Raw genomic sequence first — 22,203 nt, 5'->3', positions numbered from 1 at the left:
ACTGTGCTACTGCTGCTAGCTACCCACCTCCCCTACCTTTCTATCTTATAAATGTTATATACTCAAATAGTAGTCAGTGGCGTAGCTACCATTGAGGCAGCTGCCTCGGTAAAAACAATGCTCAACAATTCAGGCTGAGCACTGAGCAGGCCTGAGTTTTGGCACCTTGAATATTCTACTCAAATGTTACTATGCAGCATTACTGTACCACACACAATAGAATCTATCGCTGTAGTACTAAGCAGGCGGAGTCCATCAGGGGCGGATCTAGGATTTATAAAAGGGGGGGGGGGGGCTAACTCAAGGTACTAATCTCTTGGGTAGAGGTGTGTGAAGTACACTTCCCAGCATGCGAAGCATGCTGGAACTAGGGGGGTCTGGGAGCATGCCCCCCAGGAAAATTTTGAAAAATAGATGCTAAAATACTGCAATTTGGAGACATTTCCACATAAAATTCATAATATTTTCTGCCCGTAGATATTTTATATAGCTACTGCCTTTAGATTATAGGTATGGCTCTATGAAGCATTTTGCTAATGGAAAAGTTTGGGTAGATACAGACAACCAAATACATGATGCACCCCTCTCACAATTGCACAACACTGAATAGGTGCATGTTAGAATAATAATGTTGAAAGTGGAAAATTTTGAAATTTGAACAATACAATCAATTTTGAAATTTGATTGAATCTGAGAGCACTTTCAATGGAAATTGTGTACCTGAATTAAGTATTGCCATACATATTAACTACACAAGTTGATGAATGAAGCCCTTTAAACAGACCAATGCACTTCATTGTATGTATAGGTGCAGGCAGATTTGGAAAAAGTCCATAACAGAACCAACTACATGTTTCCAGTGAATGTTCTATTAGAGTAGTTAGCTGACTGCTCTATTAGAGTATCTCGATCTTGTACACCTCCAATGCTGATCCGGGTCCTTGTTGCATAAACTTTAGCATAAATCCACTGATAATACCTTGGAAAGATGTTTATAAGGTGGTTTTATGAGTATTTGTATTATTAGTGATCATATAATTATGCTAAGACAAAATCCCATTATAATACTCAGCATATTGATCAAGTAAAGCCTAAATATGAAGGGGGGGGCTTCAGCCCCCAAAGCCCCCCCCCCCCTGGATCCGACCCTGCCCATGGTGACACAGTCCTGGACCACTTTTCAGCTACTTGAATTTGTATGCGGAAAAAGATCGAGATACTCTAATAGAGCAGTCATCGTAATATACTCTAATAGAGCATTCAGTGTAAATTATAGCCAGTACTCCTACACTGCTTGGTCTAAATCATTTACATTGTTAATTGTCTTTAAATTACTTTTCAAAAGTGTTCCAATGAATTAACTGCATGGCATTGCATAAAGCCCATTGATCATGCATGTATATCATGAAAATAGCTTCCACATGCCATTTCAAGAATACCAATCCCCCCCCCCCCCCCCCCCCCTTCAAAAAAGCAATTTACAAGTATAAGTAGACTAGAAGCAACTCTATTCATCATTCAATCAGTTATATAGCAACACCATGCATGAACAGCTCATAAAGTTTCAATTCCTCCAGTCACTTCATCCAAATAAGTTCTCAAGTCTATTGGTGATCTGCAGTATGTAGGCAAAAACACAAACAGAATGTAACTTACAATGACAACCACCTTTTAAAGTGTAGTTTTCGACACTGAGAAAATCAACCACCTTCTGTCTTACTGTCTTTTGAGTTGAAAATGATAGAAATGGATAATGGAGGAGAATATATAAACACATTACACATGCACATTTACGCACTACACTACACAATAAATTTGAACACATCACACATGCACACATGCACACTTGTCTTGCTATTTTGTATGAGTCACACATTCCTCCACTGCAGCTGAGGGGCTTGTAGCCACACTGGTGGATTACACTTCTTCATCTATGGTGGTACTGAACAGTTCCATGCTGTTCAGAGATTGGGTTTAGCACGCATGCATACACACACACACATGTACTCACATACGTGTGCGCACACATGCACACACACGTATTTGTCAAGGGTAGGTTATCCATTCATATTTCAATTTAAAAGCTCTCCTATAACAAGAGTAAGATTCTGTTCAAGTGACTACTACTGATTGTGGTTACCCCACCTGGTAAATGTTGACCAACCATTGTCATGACTTCACTGAAGGTATAACACCTACATTAGGTCATCCACCCTGTAGTTGTGAGCACAGTGAATACATAAAGTATTACCATAATATAAAAGAAGAGTTTTTATATTATGAACTCATGGTATTATCATCCCTCATATTTATATACAGTGGAACTTCAGTTATCCAAACCCAGTGATCCATAAGTCTGAAAAGTTTGCATCTCTGAAACTGTGTATAAATAGCATTAAAATAGCATAAAGAAATACCAGTATTTTCAACTACCCTAATAGAGCAGTCATTTCCGCAGTTCGGTTAACCAAGAATCCGGATAAGTGGGGTCTTGCCATTAGCTGTGAAAGGATGGCAACTTACAGCTGTAATGCACAAAACATAACAAATAGCCATTGTTACATAATTTCCAATACATGTTGTGTGATACTAGAGTATTTGATTTATACGATATTCGATACTTTCTTTAAAGTATTGATCAAATACCAATGTGGTTAAAATTCAAGCATAATGTGCTGGAGCTTGGTATACACTGCATTGTTTTTCTTCTTGACAATACAAACAGTGCCTTAATATTTGATCAAGAATATAAATGTACCATCTAAGAGGTACTGATAAGGATTTTCCATATTGTACCAAATAGCTACATATATAACTACACTGTATGAATCATACAGTATATACAATTATGTGGATAATTGGACAAATACAGTACAGTTATGCAGAACAGTTACGAAAGGAATGTATTACAAAAACAACCCCACTCAGACAGGGTCTTGAGGCAAATAAGCACTCAGTAAGGGAAGGAGGGTCTCAAGGCAAATACAGCACTCAGCTTCACCTCATGTTGTATTAGCCTCTCGACACACCTCTTGTGCTGCATTTTCTGTTCACACACGTGGCAGTGCTTTAACTACAACATACAATAAGTTGTAGAACATACAATAAGTTGTAGTACTACAGATGGGTATACTGATGTGATAATTTGAACTGATTACAGTGATTAGTGGTACAGTAGATTGCAAGACAGTTATTGGTTACAATTCCTTTTGCTAGTGATATTGTTCTATAAAGTATGTATATTTCGTACCATACACATATGGTATGTACCATACGCTTATAATATAAAAATCATACCATATGCGTACGGTTGTACCGTATGCATATGCATTTCTTCCGCTTGTGTTTATATCTTTTCTGCAAGTAGACATATAGTTTGCCATTTCTACCATGGTTCTTTTTTATGCTTCTGGGATCCTATGATACTGGGCAATCATATATGACTCGAGTTGGTACAGAGCATCAAACAGTTTGTTGCCTACACTAGCTGTGTATCAATGTTTCTCCATGGCCACCCAATTGTTTATTGCAGGTCAGGATGAACCGCTATCTTGGTCCATTACATATTCCACACTTCCTAGATAGATCATGATACCCTATAGAGCAGTCACATACCCTAATATAACAGTCACACCTTGTTGTTGAATGTGTGCATGCCTACACAGAATGCTAACTTGTTTAACAATTTTTACTTGAAGTTTTACCAACTTGACTGATATTGACAACCTTACCTTGGATGTGCCTAATCCTTTTGCAGAACTGGATTTTACGGTATCTTCCCTGTCTGAAAACTCACTCTTGTCAATTTAGATGTCACAAAGGTAGCCTGCTCACTGATGCATCAATTGCTGCAGCACAGCTAATACATCAACAGGCATTTTAGATTAGTTCAGTTGTTAACAAAATTTTTCTTGGGCCAGGCTGCTCAACTAAATTAAACTGTGCACTCTGAGATTGAACTTGGAAGCATTTATGGTTCTGCATGCATGTGGACCTTGGACCTTTGGGATAGCAAGTTTGCACCTAGCACGTTAAAATTAGAAATATTTATATTTTAATAAAAATCATGCTGTTATGAGAGAGAATTTTAAAAATTCAAATTTAAGAAGACTAAAAGTCACTTCCTTACCCACTTCCCAAATAAATCGACATGGAATACTGCAAAGAGCATTATATAGTTATTCATTCATGCTATGCAGTGCGTTGTTTTAAATCCTATTTTCTAGGTGTAAAGCATTATGCTAGTGAGACACCCCAATCATTACCAATAATATGCTATTAACTATGTATAAGTTACTTTTGTACTAGGCCACTTAGCTATACCTTCTAATTTCAGCTGGTTGCTACTATTAGAGTGTTGATTTGAGTATAGTGTAGGTGTATACTACATGACTTATATTACAATGTTTTATTGTGCTCTCAGGGCACAAGCTGAGAAACAGCCACTTTGGCTGAAGCTGTTTTCCCTCATTAAAAAGAATAGCTTTACAGCATGCACATACAAAATTACAATTAAAATTATTGGTGTGCATGCCAGCAACTAGTGCTAACAACCAAAAGTGAAAAAAAAAACAGTCATTTAAGTTGATTAAAGTTTGTGGGAATGGGTTCTTCGGAACATCAATAAGCATGGACATAAAATGTGAAATGTGCAGAGTTGAAGTTGTTAGAAAGTGGTTCCATAAATAATCAGTTATTCGGTGCAAAATGACTGTTCCGTTAGAGTTATTGACTACTCTATTAGAGTATTTTAATCTTGAACAGATACTTTAGCTTGGACTGGCTACATGGAATTGGCCCTGTAAGCTGACAGGAGATGAATCCCCATCCCTTCTGCTATTATCCGTGTATGCATATGCAGCAAATCATATCATGAATTACAGGCTTTACTGGGTATATATGTACTTGTATGGTATGGATTGCCATGCCATAATTATGCATATGGTGTGAAATACACATTTGGAATAGAACAATATCACGTGAAAAATAGCCAATCAAATACTTTGTAAGAATTTGAAAAAGTCTGGCCGTCCATCATAGTAGATGACACATGCAGTTTAATACACGATCACCTTGTATTTCTAATTGCAAGTGATAACTGGAAAATGATCTTTGTATATCCTTTTGAGCTCCAATTGTGTCACATCACATGCAATTTGTGTGCTGGTGAATTATTTCAGAATTGATTCATGTGTACAAACAATCCTGTAGACACAGGTACTGTATTTAGCAAATGTTGATGTGACAGCAACTTGACCTGCCCACAATACCTACCAATGATGGACCACCATTCATGTAGGTTGATAACAATAGGCAGTATAAGTGCAGGTTTGGTTTGTTGACAAATTTGTCAAGTGCTGTATTTTAAAAGTATCTGGCAACGCCACTAATATGATACCATTTAAAGCAAGTATTGATGCTTGATATGAAAAGTATCATTGCTGATACTGGTATATCACATTTTTTGATCACATAAGTAGTTACCATGAATTACTGTAATATGTGAACACTATATTTTTACAAAATAGAAAGCCTCTCTATGCTATAAAGCACTTGGTTCAGAGAAACCACATGAGTACATTTAAATATTGCATTTTGATGGTTTTTGACCGACAATCAACATGCAAAACACTGTAACTAATGATTCTAGTATGCAGAAAACAGAAAGTGATGTAACTATTATGGTGGTGTGGCTTCTATTATACTGCTCATACAATTAAGCACCACAAACATTTTAATGCATGCTCCCATAAAGACTTGTCCAACAGCTACAAAGATTCAGAGGAGGTACGACACACTCACCTGAGTTCATAGAATTTGTACAAAGCAATTAAAAATCTACTTTAGGAGTGTTTCATTAAAAACTAGGTGCCAACTGAAGATTTATCTTAGGCATAATTTAATGAAATGGAGGGCAAACACCAACAATGGAAGAGAACAGCACTGGAAATTGTATTCAAGGTCTCCATAATCCCGTAATTTAGATGTAAAGCTAGATTAAGCATCAGTTAAGAAGTCAAAATATGCAATTAACATGAATTCTTTTTAATATCTTCTAACATGTGTTGCACCCCCTCTGGTGATTAGACACTACTGCTAACCCAGCAGCTCTTTGGGAAGGTACAAACACTGGACTGGACTACTGTCTTTTGCATTTTTCATCACTTTTATTAGCCATATTGGCTGTTATACTTTCTTCAACACACTTGTTTTAGTTATTACTTCTTGAATGTGACTGTAACATGTCCCAAGATTATTACATTAGCTATGGTATTAGCGATATATCAGTTTTTCACTTCATGTTATTGTTTAGAAATGCCTCCTTTTCCACCAAATCATTCTATTTGCAGATAAGAACACTAAGCCAATGTGTACATAAGCACGATAGGGGTATGTACAACACACTTACACAGTGCAATTTACTGATTACGACTACAGTGCAGTGTACATGGCAGCTACGTACTTGTACAGTATCTATCTATAATATACTGCTGGAGCAAACATGGGAATTAAAACATTTTCTATCAATATACACAATCAACTTTGAAACTAGGCATGCTATATATGCAAGTAGTCTACAATAGATGCTTTGGTGGAGAATGTACCACGTAGGTATTAAGTTTTTACACATACAGCAAAAAAACACAAACTTGTACCCTGGAATGTAAAAAAATTAAATTAAAAACAAAAATATATATACCAGTCCAGTAGTCCAGTGACCCAGTCCAGTGTTAGTACCTTTCTAAACCAAATAGATACAGGTTGTGTGGATTGGACTAGTGGACTGGACTGGTGGACTGGACTAGTGTTTTCTTCCCTTTTTCTAACCAAATACTTGGGCAACTGGTTGTAAGTATGCTAGTCTCATGTAGTTAGACCACTCCCAGAAAGAAACTCATACACAAACAGAGGTGGTGATCAAGCCAGACCAACTGCATGCAGCTATATACAGAGGTTCTAATAGTTCTTGTATGTCAAATCTAAAGCAGAAGTCACATAGTTCAAAATGAATCACTTTGATTGGTCAAAATCTTGTGCACGTGATTTTGCTTGTCATTGCTGTCATGCAAAAAACTATTAGAACCTTTGTATCAGCTATGGAATAGCAAGACAGTTAACTTTTACCATGCATTTAACTTGTATTTAGGACCCATGGTTACCACAACACGATAAGTAGTCATACTATTCCAAGAGAGAGTTGTTATGCAAATTGCACACAATCTTAAGATGAATAGGTAGACAGGTTTACCATATTTTACATTCAATGTTATTAGTAGCAATAGCTGCCCAATTGTGTGCTAAAGAAAAAAAATTTAGTCCAGTCCACCAGTGATTGCATACAACTGAAAATAGAGCATTTAAAACATCACCATTGCTAATGGTATACAATCACTGGTGGACTTGACTGGTGGACTTGACTGGTGGACTTGACTGGTGGACTTGACTGGTGGACTTGACTGGTGGACTTGACTGGTGGACTTGACTGGTGGACTTGACTGGTGGACTTGACTGGTGGACTAGACTACTGGACTCAAGCTTTTTTTTTTCTTTCTTCCGTCTTTTAAGTACATATTTGGGCATTGTGTCTGTGCATTTTACCACAATTTGCAGGTATCATTTGCCAATCAATCTTGAAAGAGACAGCTGTTAACTACATCAATGTAAGTATATACTCATCTGTTTTGCAGTCAAACATTTCTTTCATGGCATGATCTCCAGAGAATCATTCATGACTGCCATTCTTTTTATCATGGAGTATAAATCATACAGAACATGTTTAGCTACATAATAACCATGTATCTGATGGTCTTCTGGATCAGCTGATCGTCTTGCTATTCCATCCATTGCTAGGCAATACATCCCGTATAGCTACAGCTGGGCAAAGCTGACATATTTTGGAATGGCTACAGTGCTTTCTTTCATGTGTGGTGGTGGGAGTGGTCTAACTACATAAGATTAGCATATTCTACATAACAAACAATAGCCAGTTGACCAATATTTGGTGAAAAGGGAGAAAAAAAACCCGAGTCTACCAGTCCAGTCCACTACAGTGATTGTATACAACTATAGCTAATACCTCCTCAGCCAATTCCTCTATCCACTTCACTGTAAGGGACTGTCATCAAAACCAAGTAATCTGCCATTTCACATTCATATGAAGTATCCACCCCAGTCTTTCTTCATTCTTCAGTTATAGTACAAACTACACACATCCATCTTAGGATGGTAAAACATCGCTGTACTCCTGCCCACTCAGTATAGAAGTACACTGTATCCTGTAACATTATAATATGCACTACACAACATAGTGATTACAATAACTTGGTCCTTTACCCAATTCATCAAATAAAAGTATGATCACTTATACTTAGAATATTCCTCGTTATACACACTAGTGAAGTAAAATTTACAAAAGTATAGCTGATCAAAGACAATTAAACGGCAGAACTTTCAAATAGTACTTCACTGCAGTACTACTAGAGGGTCTGTCACAACTTAAGTAAATACTAACTACGCAAACATGCTCTTACAATCACCAAGTAATGAAGACAGAGTAGTACCATCTAAGGTGAAATGTGCATACATATAGTTGCCAAACTAAATTGTGATATGCAGTAAGGACATGGCACATGCATGATTATGAAAGATGTAATCATGTAAACAAATTTAAGGTGCTGTACTTTTCATATGCCCCAAGAGTGTGTGGCAAACCCCCCACCAGGGCTAACACATTAGCTATAGGGATGGATTCTACCATAGTCTGGTGCACCTGCCCCTTCACATGCAGGGCTGTATACTGGATCAGCACATAATTAATAATTTACACAAAAGTAATTCTAGACACCCCGGAACTCTTGCCTCCACCAATTTCCTTGACATTTACAAAACTGCTACATGTGATGAACTCGTCTGTTAACCCAGATAAACATTCATAATGATTACCTTGACATGAAAAGTTTGACAGGATCAGATCACAGTTCAATTAAAAGATAACTTACTCACGTGATATTTTCCGTTATTGCAACGACTGAGAGTTTCGTGTCAATCGTGTGGTCAAAGACACAAGTGAGTGGACACAAGCGAAGGCGTCACTGACGTTGTTGTTGTTGTGCAGCCGGTACAACTTGGTGGCAATGGCTACAAGATACATAGATGACCATCGTAGCACAGTCGTGCTTCAAAGGGACAACTTTTCTTACAGCATTCAAATCGAACAGGTTACAGTAGATAGCCTCAGGAGACTGTTTCACGTAAGCTGTATGATTGTTTATAACATAGCGCGGACCAACATAACGCATCTCATACATAACACATCTGTATTATTGTGTAGCGCAGACCCATATGAAAAATGCCATTATAGCTACAGCCAGTATGGGAAGAGCTAGCTTTTACTCATCAGAGTACTTTCACACATAGGCGGGGGAAAGGGGGGCTAGGGGACTTAGCCCCCCCTCAGAATGATATCACACCGAAATTATCCTTCTTGGAGTGGGGCTGAAAATCGTGATCAGTAAAGATAGAGATACTCTAATAGAGCAGTCACTCTAATAAAACAGTGAGTGTGTAGCGAGCTATGTAAAGACTTTTATGTAGTTTATCAGCTATAAATGCGTAGCTAGTGAGGTGGAAAGCTATTGTCAGTTGGTTGTGAGGTTGTTTTTTTTTTGTCTCACCTTACCAAACCAGAGATACGTCTGGGTCAGCCCAGCCCCCCCTCATATGAACTACTTCCTCCGCCCCTGCTTTCACACACCATTTTGGGCCACTCCAATTGATATACTGGTGGTCCTGTTCACTCTGAAAGAGGCATGCGGACAAGCGAATTTTGTCTTTGTCATTTATGGATAGAGGGTTTGCACGCGAAAAGTTTTATGGCGCGTATTGTTAAACGTTATAGCTATAAACAACTGTTATAGTTAGTGCAGCATTGTTCGACTTTTTGATAAAAGCACCAAATTTCTTATGGGGTTTGTAGCACGTGTACTAAGTGATTTTAGAAGGGGAGGCATGTAAAAAGTCCTTTGGAACCCTGACCTTGACAATAAAACTATTTGTTTACATGTATCAGTCATAGTCTGTTTAATTATTGTAGGTATGTATGTTGAGGGAAAAGCAGTATTTTTATACTGAAGTAGTCTCCCTTTAAAAATAAAAAAGGGCATCCCTATTCAGTGGACTGGAACATTGGACTGACATATTATTTTGGTTTTTGCACATTCTATGGTTGGATTTATGGGGTCTTGCTAGCAAGCACTCTTAGGGCACCTGCAGCCCACTTCTAAACGATGAAGACGAACAATGGAATATGCGAAAACTGTCTTGTATTGAATAATTTCGTACTGTTATTATGCTGCACTATAGCTACTGTAGTCTATACAACACTTATTCCTTACCTTGGTGTGTAGTAATGCTGCAGGCAGTGCAGGGAATGTAACAGAATATTTAACCAGCAATCAACTTGCCAGTGGACAATATTCTTCGAGATATCACTTGAGGAGCAAGCTAGTCTCGCATGGCCAGACCTAGTTCAGTGCAGGGGCTTACCAATTAGAGCACGGGCGCTTGTATTCTTTAATTGATTAGCCCCTGCACTGAAACAGAAGTCTGGCAGCGAGACTAGCTTGCTCCTCAAGCTTGCTCTAAGGATATCTCGAAGGATATTGTTTACTGGCTAGTTTATCACTGGTTAACTATTGCTGTCACATTCCCTGCACTGCCTGCAGTGTTACTATACACCAGGGTAAGGAATAATTATTGTATAGTGGCCAAATGAACGGTAGTAGTTTGTAGTTTCGCATATTCCACTGCTCGTCTTCAGCGTTTAGAAGTGGGCTGCAGGTGCCTTAAGGGTGCTTACTAGCAAGATTCCATAAATCCAACCATAGGATGTGCAAAAACCAAAAATATGTCAGTCCAGTAGTCCAGTCCACTGAATAGTAACCCCTGGGTGATAGCAGTTATGGGCGAATTGTCACTATCAGTGCTGTAAACATGGTTGAATTATAATTAACATAGTGTGAATTTATTGTTGCAGTCAGCCTTACCAGCTGATGAAGTACAACATGGTGGACTTTTCGTGTGACTTCGAAGACTATATAATATAGTCTTTGAAGCCTGCCCATCACCTCCCATCACCTGTTACACTGAGAAGGAGCCATGAAACTAATTACAGCAATTAGCCTGAACGCAAATCTATTAGTAACAACATCTCTTCAAAAAGTGTTGTTTACAGCAATTTACAGTAATGCCAAGAATGCGCTTTTAATTCAGCACAAAAAGAATGAAGTTCAAGAGCAGTTTTAAGCGCAATGCTTAATATCGGCTTAAGTAAGCTTTGAGATGACATTCTAATGTTTATTTACTGTCACTGTAACATCTGATATTGTTTTGGAGTGGGTAACTGTGACAAATAGATGTTTTGGAGTAAGGTTTTCCCAGTCCGTTTGTGAGTCCATTTCCCAGTCTGTTCCATGTTTTAGTCACGTCCGTCTCTCTACACACCAAAGCAATTGAATTTTTATGTGGCACCTATATTTTTACTCAATACGTTTTTATAGCAAAATGGAGTATGTAACTGGGCCTGCTGCAAACATGGTATGTGGACACATAAAATCTGCCTACTTTTTCAAACTTTCATGTCTCATAACTTTTTATACCATCACACTATAGCCATACAATTTTCAGCCCACATTATATTGGCTTTATGATACAGGTTACAAAATGTCAATATTCTATTCTAGTGCTGAGATATGACTCGATTGACGGGACGTAGTTTGTGCCCACATGCCCTGTTTTTCAGGCCTGGTTACATTTGCAAAAAGTATGGGTTTTCACTTAGCCAATCTCATATAGCTACACATAGTCACATAATGATGCCTAGCAGTGACAGGATTTAAAAATTTGCCGAACAGAATAGACAATAATGTCACCCAGTGATTGTAATTCATGCAACTGGATTTTGATGACTCATTTGATTTATTAGTACTAATTGCAAGCGATTTGCAAACCACAACTACTTACTTCACAGGCTTCAGGGTTCTCTAGTCGGGGATACTAAATGCTGATAAGTAAATAGTACATTGTTTCACCTGCTCAGTTCAGTAAATAATTTGTTTATCTGCAGGTTGACCCTGCTGCTGTATGGTTATGTGGAGTATCAAACAATGCAGCATTTCTCCCTATGGAAGATGGGAGTTTTGATTTAGATCTGTGCACAAATGCTGTGCTCAATGTGGAAGGACCACTGTAAGTTGCATATATACAATTTTTCCATTAGTGTATATACATCTGGTCATTACAGAATTGATGATATAAGGTGCCCACAATGCAGTTGTAAGAAAATAGTAAAAGCATATTTAAACAAACTGGAAACTGTAATAACCAAGATGCACGCTATAATCGACCAAAATTGAATAAAGGATGTGGTATGTGGAACTGGCATTGATTTACTGTATGTGATTTAAACATTTAGTTCTATTATTTGATATGAAAATGTACACCATGTTAGTACTCTAGTTGAAATCAAGGGAATACTTAAGTAAAGTACAGACAGTAAGTAGAAGTATGTACTTTTCAATTATTGCTATATATAAGTGTTCTTTACAAGTAAAAGTGGGTCACAGAACCATTATGGTATGTAGTTGTTCAAACCTTTCATCATAATGTTAAAGGATGACTCAATGGAACCTGCAGATGATGCTGATCAAAATAAACAATGTTGTTTGCTAGCACTAATTTTCTTAAGTGAATTCTCCAGATAGCATTGTCATTGTCATTGTCGTCATCATGTTACAATGACTATGGTCATGTGACTTGTAGTCTATTGACCATAATGAAATTTGGTTTAGATGAAAGCGCAGAGAGGGAGCCTAAAGGCTGTTTACCTGTTTGGTGGTTATTCTACTAATAATAACTACCACTTGGTTTCTAGGTGATAATACATTTTTACAGCCAAGGGGAGTGACCATGAATGCTCTATAGTGACTTCCTCCTCTGCTCATTAAACTGCATTGCACTAACTGATAGCAATAATGGTTATGGAAATTTCTGAGATATGGATGGTAATATGTACCAGACCACCCGGATAAGAGAGGTTCCATTGTAACATGATCCTGATTGGAAAACTCAGTGGCAAACTTCACAGATGTAGCATAGAACTTCATAAAATTCACCAACTTTATTTAATTATGGTATTTACATTTAATGTATGACACCTAAGTTTAAAGGGGAAAAGGTGTGCTTTATTTTCCATGCTATGCCTATACTGTAGGTAGGCTACATTTTTCATCAGAGTGTATACTTTTTTTCTTTCCTTTGTATGGTAATAAAGCACACTTTGTGTGAATGTGACACAACCCACAGAGACACTGGAGTGACCACAATTACCCCCACTAACAAAGCTATCAACAACATTACCATAGCAACTATCAACAAATTAATGGCTACAGACAAATGTTTAAAATTCCACTACAATAATCATATGATTTAGTGTTAAATATTATTGTTCACTAAACTGTCCATCATTGTAAGTCCAGCAAATTATTCAATGGTCACTTGATATTGACACCTTCAACTTTGTCACATTGATGGCAATTTAACACTTTTGAAAGATTTGGTAGCTGTACAAACTGTCCATTACTCACATACACCATAGCTAGGCTTCCTCAGTCGTTCTCCTCATCCTCCTGTCTTACTACTAAGTGAATTCTGGATCTGATGGATCACAAATTATGTGATAACTCAGCATTGTATAGTCTACAAAATAAGGCCATGTAAAATTAATTCTATGTTTCTGGTCCTACCAATTCCCCGAAATTGACCAGGTGACCAGGCTTGTTTTTTTTTGTTGAAAAAAAATTATTTTTTTTGCAACTTTTGATGTGGTTATACTACATTTGACGTAGCAGTACATGAATTATAGGGGAAAACAAGGTTAACATAAAGCTAGTGCATCCTTATAAGAAAAAGAGTGTTTACAAGACGTGAACTTTTCAACAGATATAAAATGTTATAAATTATTGTATGGTGATTGTACAATTCATTCTGCAAAAAAATGACCAGGAAGGGAACCAGAAACATATAATTAACTTTTCGTGGCCTAATCTAGAATCTGCTAATTACGAATAGGCACTAGTTTTCTCACTGCCATTGAAATCATGTCATGATAAACTGTATTATATTATAGTTACCTTCTTGAGTTAATTAAAGAACCATGTATGCTCATGCACTATGGAAAACATGGGGGTGTGGTCTCAAGCCAAGGCTTCAGTCACCTCATGCCATATTTGTCTCTTGACCACACCCTCACGCTATATTTTCTGTATTGCACTCACTGCAGTGCTTTAACAAGTACTAAAAGGTGCAAAATACTTATAAATAATTTAATTGCTCAAGTGTACTTGGCAAAAAACTTCAGTACAGAAAGTATTTAAGTTAAATACAAGTACTTTGTATAAGTACTCGTGTATACATATTTGTATATTAGAGCAACCTGCAATTACTGCATGCTATATGTACTAGTAATAGCATGGGTAGCAATGAAATTTGGGATAAATACCACTCTTGTTGCATTGAAAATGGAAATTTCACTTGGCTTCGCCTCGTGAAATTTTACCCATTTTCAATGCAATACTCGTGGTATTTGTCCCAAATTTCATTGCTATATATACCCATGCTATTCCCAGTTAATACCAAACTCACTGCATATACACATGCTGTGCATTAGCATTGCTATGTAGGCAATTTGTCATTATGTACTAAACACGTGTAAACACTAATTGGCACTACATTGTTAACATAAATTCTAGCCAATGAAATTGCAATTACAACTTTTTCACTGCTACCAGTGAAATACGGGATAAATTTCACTGCTACTATTGAGACTTTTGTATGGGCAGTGAAACAGGTATGGTATTAATATACAAAGTAATCTGCACATGACAATTCGGAATTATGGTCTACTACTATAGCTACGCTTACATGTAAATATTTAAACGTACCAGCTTTGTAATATCAATTTCACACTAGCCTCTTTCTGCTAACAAACCCTATGTGTCATTTCTTGTTCTTATTTCTCTCATTTTTGTCTGATTTCCGTAGTTTTCAAGTGGTGTTCTTACAGCAAATGGGAACTAAATTAAACTCTACAGTCTTCATGGTATCATTTCATGATGACAAATACATTGCAGTGTGTGAGCTGGTAGTACTCGAATGTCAATCTTACTATCCCAAGTGCCAAAATTCTAAACAAGTACTCGAGTCTTTGCAGTATTTGTTGTAGTCCTAATTATATATGTGCCACAAAATAAAATTTAACATAGAATGGGCAGTTTACCAGTAGAACTATATTTTGTAAATTTTATAAAATTTAATATCTCAGCACATATTAATGTTTACCAAAGTTTCAGCCTATACACTACACTCACTTGATCTAGCTACACTGACATATCCTAACTAAATTATATATGTTGACCTGTCCTATAGTAGCTACACCGATTGCATGTGATTTGTCCCTGCTAAAGTTTGTGTGTTGACTAGTGCTAGCTACATTGACTTGTCCTAGGTAAGTCAACATGTAAACTGTAACTAGGATAAGTCTATACAACAAATCATAAATGCAATGTGTATAGGTAAGAAAACTAAACATGCAAGTGACAAGAGTCATCACGCAAGGTGTGTTGCTAAGACAATACAGTGTACAAAGCTAGGACAAGTTAACATGTAAAGTATAGCTAGCTGTAGAACAAGTCAGTGTATCTATTGTAGGCAAGTCAACATAAAAGGTGTAGCAATAGGGCAATTCAACATGGAAAGAGTAAGAGACAAGTCATGCAAAGTGTACATAGCTAGGACATTATATCATGCAATGTGTAGGCAAGACAAGTCAACATGCAAAGTACCATATCCACCAAAATAATTACGGGAAGGGTGAAGTTTGCAATGTGGTCTTTAGTTATTTTTGTAGTATATATATACACCCATTCCACCTGCTGGACTGGTTTATCATTGAGCATTTGCCATGGCTACAGAAGTTTAAAACTTTTAATAGACGCAATTAAAGCAACCATTTTTATGGAACAATAATTGTTGTGATTTTACCAATTGAAAATTATATAATTAGTCATCATTATTGCACTGCTTGTTTCCCATCCCCAAAAGCAGTAAGAACAGAGATGGGGTGGAAAGTAATTATTGATGATTAATTATAAGTCAACTGTACATGTACTTTTATATGCATGTGACTGCTTTATTAGAGTATCACAATCTTAAAGGTGGAAGGACTATGCATTATTCTCAGTGTCCTGTATTGGTGGGAGCAGTCAGAATCATGCATAAAGGAACAGGAAAATACACAATGGCAAGATATATTTCCTCATTGTATGAACCAAGGGGGAGGTGCAACCCCTTTGTTACTTTTCCACCTCTGCATAGCCAATAGATTTACCATGACACTCAGACATTCAGTGCAGAGTTTAGTGCAACTAAAGTAGTGCATATGCACATGATCAATAAAGTTTGTGGTGCTGATGGTGACAGCAAGGAATAATAATTATTATGTTACATTATTCTTACTATATACTGAAACTACCAGTGGCGTAGCCAGAAAAAAATTTTTACTGAGGCAAAGTAAGTTATACATTGACGTAATTGAGAGGGTCTGCAGCTGCTTGTGACTCAACTGATTCACAAACACTTTCAAGCATGGGTGGTATAGCATTTGCAGGTTGATTCTCTGGTTGGATGGAAGAAATTGTTTCAGAAGACTCTGAGTACTTTTCTACATGTCATGCTCCAGTTTAGTTAATGCAACAGTATACCATGACTAGTTTAATTGTACTCAACACAAAAAAACTGGAGATATTTTGAGTGGTCAGGCCATCCATGGACTGCAACAGAGGTCATAGTCATGCACACTATACTTTTATTGATCCGATATATGATATTTAAGTCAGAGATATCTCTTCCATGATATAATCAACTACATGTGTTAAGTATGTCAAGCTAGGGAGTCTGGAGGCATGCTCCCTCAAGGAAATTTTTGAAAATACATGCTTTAGCCAGGAATGACATTCCTTAGTGTGTGAAGATGCCAATATATATACACTGTAGATTAATTAATTATATCTTTTTACTATGGTCTGTGCATGGCTACGCTTACCATTATATGGTGTCACTTCATTGATCAAAATTAATTTTACAATGAATCATTATTAATGTACAGTGATGTAATAAGGGTATTTATTTTGTCATGTGAACATGCATAGTTTCCATGGTGCTAGTATTATTGAGAGAAAACCAGCTGCTTTTGCCAAATCTACAGCAGAAACAGCCATGGACAAGGTAAGTAATATCCTCAGGCCCTTGGTATCTACAGATTTGGACCTTCAGGCTTATAAATTTCATAGACTCCCCATTGTTCCCGTACAACTATTATTTATCAAATACTCAAAACAGCAGTGTAGGAGGTGGATTTTTATTATATTCTTTTACAAACTAAATTGCTGAATTAGTTAGCTAAAATGAATCAGAATGCAGTTTTCTTAGACTTCTACCAACTTTACAACTGCACTCCACGATGCCCAACAAAATGAAAGGGTAGCTATATTTATAAGTATCTGCAAAACAGACTAGGCAATGCTGAGTGTCATTGCCAACTTTCCGTGGTCATAAGGCTATTATTCAAGAGAGAAAAAATGCATTGCAGGCATATGGGAACATGAATACAAGGCAACATGTATAGCACAGCAATGAATAGACTGCTACTGCTAAATAGCATAAATTATCAGATTGTCTGATTTAGCATTAGAAAAACAGAAAATTTGTGCTGTTTACACCTGGCAATTTAATTAATAAAAAATACTTTATTTCCAATACAATTTGTATGGATTGAAGCAATAATACTGCATTGCATACAAGCAAAGACATTTCAAGCTCCGAATAATGTCTAATCCATTCTGTAATCACTTAAACATCAAAATGATATTTGAATTTGGCTGACTTGATTGACATAGGCTAGCAATTTTAGTTACCAGTTTTTTCAAAACCTCCCTCCCTCTCAGTCCCTACACAGGTTTCACTGTTACCAGGTGCATGCGAAGTTTAATATTTTTAACTTTGACCCGGCATACATCAGTGTAACTAGCACAGGTCAACATTCAAAGTATGTAATAAATACAAGTCAGTGTAACTAGTAGAAGTCAACCTTCAAAGTAGGCAGGGAAAGTCAGGATTTTAGCTATAGAACAGTCACAAGTCATTGTAGCTAGCACAGGTCAGCATGCAAAGTTTAACTCAGACAAGTCATTGTAGGCTAGGAAACTCAGTTTATCTATATAAAGGGATGTGACTTTCATACGTCAACATTCAGTGTTTAAATCAGTGCAGCTACCACAGTTCAACATTCAAGTTATATGTATTGGACAAGTCATTCAGCTCATGTAGTGTAGGTAGCTATATCTGGAACAGATCAACATGCAGCGTGGCTAGGATTCATTATGCAAAGTATTTTTATGAAAAGTCTACATGCCAAGAGTATCAATTTAGTGTTGATGTCAAGTAGTATAAATTTGCAAGTAATTATTAATCATTGAAAGAGTATATGCATGGATTAAGTACAAGTCATCAGACAGCACATTGCACATTACAAGTGATAAGCACGTGTATAATTTTTTTGAAATTCTACTTTGTCATTGTGCAAAATTTGATGATGTTGTCATTGTCTCTCCACTGTTTTACAGTATCAATTATATATGTAGTGTATTATATCCCAATAAACAATTAAATTTTTTTTGTGATTAATCTGCTTATGCTTACTATTTTTAAATTTGAGACCTACATAAATGTATTTGTTCAACACCCAAAATGCTCTAATTATTATTATTAAACAATCATCATTAATTCTGCTTAGTAGGCAAGTAACAGTGCTAGTGGATATCATTTGCCTGTAAATGTCAACAGACTCAACACATTATCACAAGTGGAAGTAGAAATAGTAGCTACACTAAATGCAATAAATTTTGTAACCAGTTACTGTAGCTAATATATACCAGTAGAGCATTTTTTGAAGTAAGTTAACTGGTGTAGTGCTGGCCAACATGGCTTTGATGTGCACATGGCATGCAGTGGGACCCGAGATTGTGAGCTATTTGCTCAGAAATCCTTGTGTATTACAACTTACCAAGCCATTGTTTATTATATGAACAGCCCATAAAGCTTGGTCTAGAATGATCTGATGCTTATTTGGGCACACAAAACACTCTAATTAAACAGTCATTTTCTGAGTAAAACAGTGGATATCATTTGCTTGCAAACATTTACTTTGTGGCTATGTACAATTCAATATTATAAATAAATAATGGCCCTTGTCTCACTTATGGATATCAGGGTTGATGTGATCATGATCAAGAGTGGTGAAATTCAGTGCTGCAGTAAAGCAACCAAGAGATTTAACAGACTGAGTGCAATAAGATTTACCAGTGCATGTATATACCAGTAGAGTATTAAATTTTTTTGAAGTACATGTAAGTTAACAGTGTATAGTATAATAATATTATGTAGTGCTTGTCAACATACAACTCTAATAATAATGTACCTTAATGTACATGCACACACACACATAATAATTATATATATGGAACCTGAAGTTACAAGCTTTTTGCTCAGAAATGCTTGCGTACCTCACCATTGGTCTAGATTATTTTTAACTTGGTCAATAGTAGAGCAGTGATTAAATTAATCTAATGTTTATTTGGGACCAATACCAGGATTTCATTTTTGGAGGTGGGGGGGTCATCTCCCCTTGACAAACTCTTACCCCCACTCAAAAGTTAAGCAATATAGCTTAAATGAAAGTGAGTCTAAGATACAAATGTTTCTTAGTAGGAATGTGGAACCTGAGATGCACTAAAATGAGTCTAAAATGTAAAAACTCCCTGGAGCGGCATTTTATTCTCATGTATGAATGCCCCACAAGCTATCTTATTCTTAATATTTCCTGGGGGGAATGTCATTCTCACTCATTTCTCAGGTATCTAAGAATGCACTAGAAGCAATCTAAAATTCAGAGTGACATGTCATTCTCAGGTACATGGGAATGCACCAGAGGTATTCTGAGAGTCTAAGATACAGGTATGCCCCCAGACCCCTAGATGAGATGCTGGGTGCATAAAAGTAAACACATGGATCTTTAAATTATTGCCCCCCTCCCTATATTATTCTTGTAAAACTATATCCCCACCCCAAATGAAGGTCTGCAATAGTTAAATTATGCTAATTGAGCACACACACACACAAAAACACTCTAATTAAACAGTCATTGCTTCTAATCTCTGAAGGCATGCCCCCAGACCCCTAGATAGGCATGCTGAGTGTGCTTTGCACACCAGTTGTAAGATGCCTCTGTTATCACCCCTCCCTTGGATTCATCCCTGCTTACCAAATAATAGTAAGGATACCTATGTAGTTATATACACGAACAGCTTATAATGCCTGATCTTGAGAATTTTTACTTGGTCTATAGTAGAGCAGTGATTAATCTGAAGCTCATTAGTTTAATTACCCTAATTGAGCACAAACACATTAAACAATCGTTATTTTTACTTGAGGAAGTAACAGTGGATATATTATCATTTGCCAGTAAATGTCTACACACACTTTAGTATGGAGCTTTATAATATAGCATGAAGTGACCCTTGACTCGCTTTCCAAGGATGTCATGACCATGAGTGACAAGTTCAGTGGAAATAGTAGCTAAAGCAGTCCCGAGATGTGCCTTTTGGCATACCACAGTATATACAATGCAAACATCATGGACTTACTTTTGTCCTCCTTTGTGTCCCATTTCTTTTAGGTGTTGATTTGCAGTAGTGTCATTAGTGTGATACATGGTTTCTCTACATTTGTAAACAGAAATCGTTTGTATTTTATGTGGTTACTGGATTCATTGCAAAGGCACTTCTATCTAATACTGTTCTTTGTTTGTAATACTGTGAAATGAACGGGCTGAGCATAACTGAAAGCAAAGCGTAATGACCCTTCACTTTTGAGCCAGTTATTGATAGCTGGGGAGCACGTTCAGATGAAAACATTAACTCTGGTATCATCATCCTTTCTTTTGATGTGGGTTAACCAGTCATAATAATGTTCCAAAAAAGCAAACAAACAAATATAAGGAAAAGTATCGAAAACAAACAATGCTCACCCATCCTGTATTCCATTTTAAAGAGACTACGTATGTTCATTTCAATTGCTATATTTGCTAAAACAATGCTCTTGCTGTAAGAGTTGGACAGACACACAGAGGCAAATTCAAGGAGGTACAACAGGGTAGTAGGTATATGGAGTAGGGGGTCTGGGGGGCTGTGTGTGCCCCCCAGATGCTAAAGCTATTTCATATGTTTCAGAACTGAAAATTATGATATAGAGTGGTTTTATGCACAAATCATACTGCTACTACATTGATTAAGAGTATAGCGAGAAGCGAGTCATGAGTACTTCAATGAACCTAACGAATGGCATGCACAAGACTATGCATTCACTAGCAGACTAAGTGTGGGATAGTACTACTGTAGTACTATCCTATGCATAGGCACACTTTGTCTGCTGGGGCAAAGTACATTGAAAAATATTTAAGTAAAATACAAGTACTTTTGAGATTTATAAGTACATGACTTTCAAGACTATGTACTTAAAAACAATGCAAGTACTTTTGATAGTGTTTAAGTACAAGTACACATTTAATGAGAATTACTACTCTTATCACTTTATAGTGTTCGATTGTGCATGTACATGTAGTTTCTACAAACATCAACTGTGTAAGCCTGGCATGATAAGTGACACATTCAAAGAGTGAGCACCATTAATTTTTTTTTTGCTATGCAGTCAGTGGTATGAAAATTTGAAATCGTGATAATTTCACATTGGTTGTCCATGAAACCCAAATACATAAATCGTCACATTTATGAAAATAAACTTGTCAGACTACAATTAGCTGTGCTATTGGCTATACTTTCAAGTATGGGGTGTTCAGTTTTACACATTTTGATTTTCTTGGTCAGTCAACTAGAAACCAACTGTAGGTAGTATCTCAGAAGTAGAGGGACTCAGGTGAGTCCTTACTGTACTTTGACTATTAATTCCAATGTCAGCTTCTGCATTTCACATGTATATGCAGCTCTATACATGCACATATGAAAGGACTTCATT

General features: G+C 36.8%; 2 long non-coding RNA genes across 3 annotated transcripts; one reads left to right on the top strand and one right to left on the bottom strand.

Moving 5' to 3' along the window:
• Positions 1-1,527: 1,527 nt before the first annotated feature.
• On the bottom strand, positions 1,528-9,021 carry LOC136261852 (uncharacterized). 2 transcript variants are annotated; one of them, XR_010704040.1, is made up of 5 exons: positions 8,944-9,021; positions 8,078-8,276; positions 2,434-2,501; positions 2,146-2,379; positions 1,528-2,089 (listed from the first exon to the last, which is right to left on the bottom strand). It is a non-coding gene; the product is annotated as an uncharacterized lncRNA (long non-coding RNA). The 2 variants fall into 2 exon arrangements; XR_010704036.1 differs by having other exon boundaries at positions 2,146-2,501.
• On the top strand, positions 8,991-12,510 carry LOC136261847 (uncharacterized). The gene is made up of 3 exons (XR_010704034.1): positions 8,991-9,251; positions 12,125-12,246; positions 12,302-12,510. It is a non-coding gene; the product is annotated as an uncharacterized lncRNA (long non-coding RNA).
• The last annotated feature ends 9,693 nt before the right edge of the window (positions 12,511-22,203 follow it).

Source organism: Dysidea avara, chromosome 1 (assembly GCF_963678975.1).
Source record: "Dysidea avara chromosome 1, odDysAvar1.4, whole genome shotgun sequence".
Lineage (NCBI taxonomy): Eukaryota > Metazoa > Porifera > Demospongiae > Dictyoceratida > Dysideidae > Dysidea > Dysidea avara.
This window is presented reverse-complemented; position numbering and strand designations above follow the sequence as displayed.